General features: G+C 32.6%; 1 long non-coding RNA gene across 1 annotated transcript; it reads left to right on the top strand.

Annotated features, from left to right (window-relative positions):
• Positions 1-6,493: 6,493 nt before the first annotated feature.
• Positions 6,494-7,853, top strand: LOC139484972 (uncharacterized). The gene is made up of 2 exons (XR_011655217.1): positions 6,494-6,580; positions 7,593-7,853. It is a non-coding gene; the product is annotated as an uncharacterized lncRNA (long non-coding RNA).
• Positions 7,854-9,604: the final 1,751 nt, after the last annotated feature.

Genomic DNA, 9,604 nt, shown 5'->3' with positions numbered 1-9,604 from the left:
AAGGTTAAACTATTAAAACAAACAAACAAAAATTGAATTAAAATTTTATAATAAACTAACATTCCTGTTAGTATTTTTTTTTCAAATTCTTTTGAATATATATAATAAAAATAAACACGAACGTCAAGTATTTACGGATGGACTTTTTATTTATCGAATGAATCTATTTTTAAATTCTAACATTCCACTATATATAAATCGATAAATAAAAAGTCCATCCGTAAATATTTGTACTATGGTACGGTTTTGAAAATTGTATCAATTGTGTTGACCAACTATTCTACACGTCTTGATTCATTCACATCATAGATCACATTTCAAAAGCACGCTATATATATCGGTTTGCGTTCTCAAAAATTCCGGATAACATGTCAGTTAATCCGGAGTCAAAACATTTAATGTAGGCCGCTTGACATTCGATTTCAACTAATTTAGATTAAGATTCTTTTCCTGAGTATCAGCGAGATGCCGCCTATTTACTATTTCGTACGCTAAAATACTGCGTGCATGCAATACTATTAAATTCACTCGTGGAAGCTTATTTTCGTTTTTGTTTTCTAAATTCAGAACACGGCAGAAAGAGCTTTACATGTGACTTTCAAGTACGGCCATCATTACTAACGGTATTTTGACCTCGAGTTGTTTCTATTTTGTTTCTTTTTTGAGTCACTGTCCTATTATAAACTTTGACCTTTTCAAAAAGCTGAGGATTGTCTACCCACCCAAGGAATAGATTCCTTAACTTTGTAATGTATTTAGCCTTTTTAAATTTTTTCATTCGAACGTCACTGATGCTTTTTTTGTAGACTTAACTCGTGTCTGGCATTTTTTATATCAACATACCTTTTTATATAAATTGTTTATTTTGAAAGTGTGTACAGGTATACATAAACTTCTGAATAAAGAAATTCTTTGGCAAAACTAAGTTTCTCTGTATAATGTTTGAATTGATTTAAGTAAAATCAGGAAATCCTTAAAATTTGAGATGTTTTGTGAGACCAAAATAAGTCTCTTCATAAGAGGTCCCAATCAATTGCATGCCATAGGTTTAACCGCATACAACATCTACCATGAGTAAAGACAGCTTCAAATACAAGTTGAGAATATAAAGGCATTCATTTAGGAAACAAAATATAAAGATATGATAGATAAAATAAATACATCCAGAATTCCAGATTATAAAGCAAACTGAGTGCATAAATTTATATTGCGATAGGTTTGTGCAATTTGCATAAGTCATCCGGTTAGTAGAAATTAGGATTTGCCAATGGGTTATAATCGGAAAAAATATGTACATTCCCAAGTAATATATAAAATAGTCGAGCTTTAAAATAACTATTCAAATAGAAGCTGTAAATATATACGTTCAACTGGCTTCTTCTATTCAGAATACAGTCAATTATTTCAATTTAAAAGCAAACATAAATTCAGTAATGATCTTTTGATGACCCGGCAGTCAGCGGTCTTAGGTTCATGGATTGCTTTTCTTTTTTTTAAAGAAAGCAACTTGTTTTTAAATAACTTGAATGTCAGTCCCTATATGTTAAAATTACTTCCGCCAAAATAATAAGACTATCCCAATCGTAAGTAAATATTTACAGAAGCAATTAATTTAATAAATTACCTGACTAACCCTTCTTCAGGTTGTGATGTCAGAAATTAGAAGCACGGAAATAAAACATGAAAGTAAAAGACGATCAAAATGGTAATGTTACTGGGAGAGAGTCCATTAAATTCTTGGTAAATGTGCATGTTTGTGTATCTGGCGTGGTAGTTGTAATGATTAGTGTTTTATTGTTTAATGAAAGTAGGTGGACTAACTTGTTTAAAACAGAGATCAAGAGTACGTTCATTCTCATAACAACTGAATTCAAAGTCGAAGTACCTTAAACACAAACAAAGATGAATACTCTTACTATCATTGCATTCACTGTCATCATTATTCCCGTATGCTCAACTAATATTTGTGATGGGTCAAAGAAAGTACACTGGAAAATGGATCCATCAGACTGCGGTGTGTTTTATTTGTGTTTTGGGACTTTACAACATAAATATAAGTGTGAGAAAGATCAAGTTTATGAAAAAGAAACAAAAACATGTGTAGAAAAAGGCTCTGACCATGACAAATGTAAGTAACTAGGATCACTATCCGTTTAGCAAGATTTTTTCAATTTATAATATAGTTTTCTCTAAATTTTGTGCTACTTTCACATTTCCTGAGCGGTGTGAGAAAATGACATTCCTCGTCACTAGTGAATTATATGTTCACAGCAAATGATTGGTTGAAATTTAATTATAATGTTAAATTTTCTTTATTTCTTCTGAATTATTGTGACATTATGAAAAAAGCCGACCATGCCTGATGGCGTCACTTATTATAACGAAATGCAAATGTTTGAAAAGGAAGGATAAAAATCATAACAGAAACAGATTTCACCATTATAACTCGTGTATTACGATATTTCTCCACTCTCAACATTTAAATCTTAATTGTTTTAAAAAGCTCGACAAGCCTCGCGCTTTAAATATCAAAATTATACTCTCTCCAGTGGAGAAATATCGTAATACACTTGTTGCAGTTTTTGAATCTATATATCATATGACATACCTAAGAAACTACCGGTGTGATTTATCACTATAATTCACTAGATTTTCGTTTAAGCAAATATCATTAACCGAAAATCAAAGAGTAAAACTGAAAATGTCTTTCATCTTTTCTTGTATGTTTCTTTGAATAGCAGCTTTCTTGAGTTATTATCAAAAACTGAAAATAAAAGTTTAAAAAAAAAAAGTATTAATTTTCATCGAATTCAAATGCTTTTTAAAAAGATTTGACGGGACGTATTATGGTATACAAATGTCCGGCGTCCGTCTGTCCGTCCGTCTGTCTGTCTGTCCGTCTGTCCGGCGTCCACATGTCGCACCGTAACTTGAGAACCGCTTATCCAAATTTCATGAAACTTAAGATAGTTGTTTCTTATGATGGTGAAGCGATGGGGTTTTCACATGTTGCATCGTATTTTAAAAACCATTAATGACTATTGCTTAAAACTTTACACACTTCTTAGTTATATTAATCTAAAGATCTGTATATTTTGTTGTGACGATTCAAAATTTTATTTTACAGTTATTGTGAGTTTTTTTGTAAAAACAACGGTTTTTTTTTCACATGTAGCGCCGTATCTCAGAAATTATTGATGATTATTGCATAAAATTTCTCACAAAAGACGAAGGGCGTATCATGCACTCATGACGCAGCTGTTTATTTTGTCATGAATTGGTTACCACTGTGTTACATCAGTTTAATCTCAATTTCAGTATGATATATTAGTTACCAAAGTTACGATACACAAGTTTTAACTCGAATTTAATACTAGTAAATGCAAAACAAATGCAGATTCGATTAAGAAAAATTGAACAAGATTGAAAGTGAGAAAATGCCATGTTATTGAGCAAAGGGGTCAAATTAGTTAACGGAAAATAACGACAAATATCGGCACCGAGTTTCGAAAAAAATATTTATTTTTCATTATGCTCAAGTACTTCAAGATTTCAAGTAGACACTGTTTTTATTTGAAATTCAAATGTCGGTTTTTGACATTTTTGTTTTCAATCACTGCGCGTAACATGTGTAGATCGATTGGACAAATATATATATATATATAAGGCAAATGCTTTGCCTTCTATCCTTAGTTTTATTTCTGTTGTTTGACTTTAGCAAAAATTGCTCTTGAAATGTAGTGTCTTAATGGAATCCCATCTAATAACATGATTGGTGCTAATTTTATTGCTCCAGATGCGCGTTTCGGCATTTTTATGTCTCTTTGGTGATGAACGAACCCAAAATAATAAAAATAAAAATAAAAAACCTAATACAGTATTGAGAGATGATCTAAAGTATAACAAAAGCAGGACAATTTAAAATTCGAGATATAAGTCTAAAAATGAGGCGGAGGAAGCCGTGTCTGTTGTTTCTTTAATCTCTAGTTCTGGGGGATATATTAATGGAACCCAATCAGAACAGTTCGGATTGTTTATGGAAAGAACATCATCAATATATCTGAAAGTGAAATTAAATAATCTGGCTTCTTTGATTCTCTTGTTTTTTACAAGTGTCTGGAGGAACTCCGATTCATATGAAAATAAGAAGAGGTCGGCAAGAAGAGGCGCACAGTTTGTTCCCATAGGAATGCCGACAATTTGTTGGAAAAGTCTACCTCCAAACTCAACAAATATGTTGTCGATAAGAAACTCCAGCATACTGACCACTTGTTCTTCTGTGTAGCATATTTTACCTTTTTGTTTGTCACTATTTACGAAATGTGCCTTATGAAATCCCAAAGTAATAAATTTATAGCGTATGCTACCATTTTTATGTTGAAAGGCATTGTGGATTATTTCTTTTAGGCGATTTTTTAATTTCACATGGGGAATGGTGGTATACAGGGTTGAAAAATCAAAAGTTTTGATGGAACTAATTTCAGAAAAAGACCGAGATTTAAAATTGTCTAGAAGTTCTTTAGAACTTTTAAGAATCCACATATGATTAATACCACTACGCGAGTAAACAGTTTTACAGTATTTCTGAAAACCCTCTTTCACTGCGAACAGAATTTTAGTCAATCTAATGGACAATTCTTTAGTAGAACATGAAGATGAGCCCCAATATACCGTTGTTTGTACGGAATTTTATGAAGCTTTGGTATCCAATACAAACAAGGTAAGTCCTCCGATTTGGTGTTCAATGCAATGTTTATTGAAGCCATGAAGGACTTATGATTTGCTAAAATCTCATCCTTGTCAAATGATATGTCTTTGTATGTGGGATTACCTGAGTGCTCCTTTATACCCAATTCTTTTACAAGACATTCGTAGTAATACGATTTACATACAAAGACAATATTATTTGAGGCTTTGTCCGCAGGAACAACAACATACTTATCATGAAGAGTTGATAGACATTTCATGGCCTCTTTGTCTCTGAAAACGGACTTTGGTCGATCGTTCACACAGTTTTTCAACTTGTGAACGCGACGTTTTATCAGAGACCTAATAGTTTTAACCCATTCTGACAAAGTATCCAGTTCAACTTCTTCTCGCTTAGCCCATGCTCTGGCGTAGTCCTCAATGGAATCCATAATTATTTTGAAGTTATGGTTCCAATTGATGTGTTGGGGTTCTCTAAACTTATCGCATCCGATATAAAATGCAAGCATATTAATAGATCAAATAAATAATTTAAGTATTGGCCAGAGCACCTGATGAGGATGAACGGCCTTGGTCCGAGTATGACCTAAATTGATATCCGAAACACCATGCGGAATGAAAACAATAAAACATTTAATCCAACACAATAGAAAGAATACTTAAATAATTACATGACACCAATACACTTGGGAACACACAACGAGTGTCAAAATCAAACCCTCATGACAAATTATAATAAACAGAAAACTGCAAAATGTCTTCCAAAAAACGAAGACATTATAGAAATGCTTGATTACTCCTTGGATTGGTTTAGACACGTGTAATAATTTAATTATGAGATTTTCATGTTGAATTATGTTTAGACCCCCCTACAGTAATAACATGACCAGAGGGGCTGTAATTATAAGGCGAGTGGAAACAGTCACATGTCGGAGGTTTTTTTTAGGTATTGTTCTAAGTCAAGGTCCTGCAATGCTTGTTTATAGTTAAATATTTTAGGTACAATGGTTTTGGTGTAACTGTAGGATACAATAGGAACAGACTGATTTTGAAAATAAATAGGAATTTTAGATGTTACCTCCTTGTGATGTAGAACGTTGCAGATATTGATTGCATCAATTCCTCTATTGGCAAAATCAACAGGAAGGAATCTCCTCTTTTCCTCGTGTAAAGGTTCCGATCTTACTGGTTTGAAAAGGCGGAAAAGAGCTACATCACAAATAATACTGACTAGTCTGTATGTTGCAGAAAATGTATTGGTGCCTCCTTTGTCAAGTGCATAATCTCTCAAACGTTTTAGAAAATTAACTGGCAGTGAGAAGAGAATAGTTCTTATGTAATGTAACCCTAGTGGATGATGATGATGTGAAAGAAGGTCATCAAAGCTCCCAGATGGTGATCTAGATTTGGAAGACTTTTTTACATTAGGCCGATGGTAATGTTTTTGCCCATGACTACGTTGTCAATAAATATTGACTATGAAGAAAAGGACTGTTCAAGAACCTATTAATACACAAAACAATAAGTGCATGCTCTGAACAACCGAGATCTTTCGATAATATATTATGCGCTTGATATGTTTTTGTTTCTTTAAACGTAACTGTAGTAAAACTTTAAACTGAAAGCGTTTATTCTCTTTGTAATTTTATGTAGGTTCCAAGAAGATAGATCTGCCAATCAATGCTTCACCAGCCGCCATCTGTGAAAAATCTAACTCTGTATTTTTAACTTATGAAGAAAGTTGTTCTAAATATATCGATTGCACAACGCAAAGTGTGGAAGAAGGACCCTTTATTGTTTGATGAAAACATCAGCCGATGTGTTCAACCTGAAAAAGCAAATTGTGGGTCAAGAATACTTTACAAAGATCCATGTAAGTGTTTGTATTTTTATTAGTTTGTACTTTTTATAAGATGACCCCCAGAAAGTGATTCTTTTGTAATGTCAAATCATTCGTCTATAACTATTGTATAAGCTGATGATAACGATGTCTACTAGTTCTTACAAAAGATAAGAGGTAATCTCGGCGGTGTCCTTGTTAAAGAAAAATACTTGATTAATTTATATTTAAATGTACGTTTGATTTCTATGTAATACTGCAACATGAATGTTACACAATTTAGAGAGTGCATTTGATAAAATATCTTAATGAGACGACAGATCATGCCTGCACCAGTAGATAAGCAATTCTAATGCAATTATTTTGTAACAATTGTTCTGATTGGATAACAGCAGGCGTAAAATTCTCTATCTCCTTGTCAGTAACTAAGGAAGCCGACATTTTGAATTTCGGAATGTATTGACATGTTATTTCTACAATAATAAACAAACAACTCACTTGTTGCGCCTAAAAATCTTCTTTTTATCAAATTTTATTACATTCTGAAGCGGCACAGAAGCCAGAAAACGGCCGGTGTTTATGTTTGACGCCGGAAGAATACATATGACGTCACCTAGTGTAGGGACCAAAGAACATAACATCTTTTCGCGGAATTTTCTTTAATGAACATTTTACACTGAAATAATGATTGAAATTTAATTATAAACTTGTTTTGCATTAGAATAGAGATAACTGTATTGTATTTGAAGCTTTGCGGACGTCCATCGGTAGTTTTACTGTCGCAAATACCCGTTTACCTGTCTCCGCTCCGCGTCGCCAGGTAAACTAAATTTGCGACAGTAAAACTACCGATGGACGTCCTTAAAGCTTCAAATACAATACAGTTATCTCTTAATTATATTCCAAATCAATCAGTTTTTATGACTGTAGACAGTATACTATAACAACACACTAGACACAAAAAAACCTGCGTATTTCAATTAAGAAAAGTTATATCAAAGAATTTTGTAAAGAGTTCACGCTATATTTTTTTACTATTTTGCAGGCGACTATGATGAAAATCAATGCAGATCTGCACAAGGATGTGTACCTTGTTATGTGAGATATCCGAGTTGTAAAGGATTACCAAATGGATTAAATCCGTGGACCGGCAGAGAAGGCTCGCCATACTTTGCCGTTTGTAAGAATGAAAGAGTCGTATACAATGACATGTGCGATTTTGAAAATAAAAAGGAAATTTTCAACCCCGAAAAATTATTCTGTGAATCTATGTATAAGTAAAATTATAGTTAAAATGAACAACTGATTTTTAAATGGTTTTTTTTTCTTTCTTACATGTATTTATAAACAAATTAGCCAACTGTAAAACAAATGAGGATCATGAAAGAAGGTTAAATTGAACTGAACACAAAAAAAAAGTTAAATACAAATGAATCGTATATGTACATGTATACAGTCGTATTAAGTACCAGGGACCATGTCACCGAAGCTGTCCTATATCTAGATCATGCCATATTTCCTACATTTAGTCCTTGAGTAGGATATATGCATAGGTGTCGTAGGATAGTGCTAAAAGTTGCAATGTCTCAGATCGAAATAAAAACAACAAAGGAGTAGGTTCAGTAAGACCCCTTTTTGGCCCCAAAATTAAGCAGTTTTGCAAAATTGTGAAAATGTAATCTTTTAGCTATTTTTTAGAAAGTAGAATGCTTCTGCTACATACATATGTGCTGTTTTTGACAATACAATGCACATATATCGTGTACTAGCATCATGAAGTCATGCTAAATTACTGAAATCTTCACAATTATAGCATTTTAGTAAACTTTTAGACGGTTTCCGTCTTAAATGAAAGTGGCCGCATTCGTATTCATTCATAATATTGAAATGTAAGTAGTATTTGATGATAATACATAACATATATAAAGTTTGAGGATGAACACGGATGCGGCCACTTTCATTTTTGACGAAAACCATCTGAAAACTTAAAGTGACGTTTTTTGGCATATTTGATATATTTTTCATATTTAAGCTTCAATCGGAGCGTTTTTAATGACTGAATCAGTTAAAATCTTTAACATAAACTAATCGAATCAATTGAAATAGACACTTAAGTGTTTAAAAAGTGTCCTAAATATCTCGTTAGATGAAACTGAAATTTGGGGCCAAAATCGGCCCTTACCGGACCTACTCCTTTGGCATTCAGTCAGTCTTTAGAGAATTGATCTCTGTGTAAATACTATATAATTTATTGTCCTTAATATTATTCGTTCCCACATTCGATAGCTTGCTGAATAAAACTATCCGGCTGATGCTTCAGCAAGCAATACATTCGATAACAAAAATTCTAACAATCTTGCCTATTTTCTATCTTAATCTTAAAATTTCGATGAAAAATTAGAAACATTTTTGCACTTGACTAAATTGTACAATAATAATTGAATTGTGGACAGTATCTGAATTTTGCGATGTAATGTTACACGGCCTAGCCAATCTTTTTTTAAAAGCCATGAGACGTGAAAGCAATATCGAACCTGACAAAAGGTAAACCAATTGAATCGAGAAAAAATATCGACCTAGTGTATGCTTAAATAATAGACCTAAAACATCAGTGCACTCAACAGTCAACAGCTAATTCTGGAGTACTGGCTCATGACTTCTGACAGGCACATAAATGAATATCGCAGGCTAAAGCACTTTTCTGAGTGATTCACCTATGTATCTAATCCGGGACAGAAGTGTAACATCAATTATAGATAAATTTAAGAACCAAAAATTTACGGTAAAATTCAATTAGTTCAAACTTAACTGACAAATCTTGTTTTAACGAACTTTGATATCGATCAGTATTTAATTTAATTCTTAAATTCCAATTTTTACACCATTGAAAAACATTGATGACGTGACGGTCACAAGATAAAATAATATATGAGCTGATATAAAAAAAAAAAACAAACATTTTAGCTAATCGGAAGACGTGTTACATCCCATATTTAATTATTAGTGTTTAAACAACATAAAAAGAATGAACATTGATTTGAATGTTAGTTAAAATGA

Source organism: Mytilus edulis, chromosome 1, assembly GCF_963676685.1.
Source record: "Mytilus edulis chromosome 1, xbMytEdul2.2, whole genome shotgun sequence".
NCBI lineage: Eukaryota > Metazoa > Mollusca > Bivalvia > Mytilida > Mytilidae > Mytilus > Mytilus edulis.
Note: the sequence above shows the minus strand (reverse complement) of the source record. Positions and strands in the feature narration are given on the sequence as shown.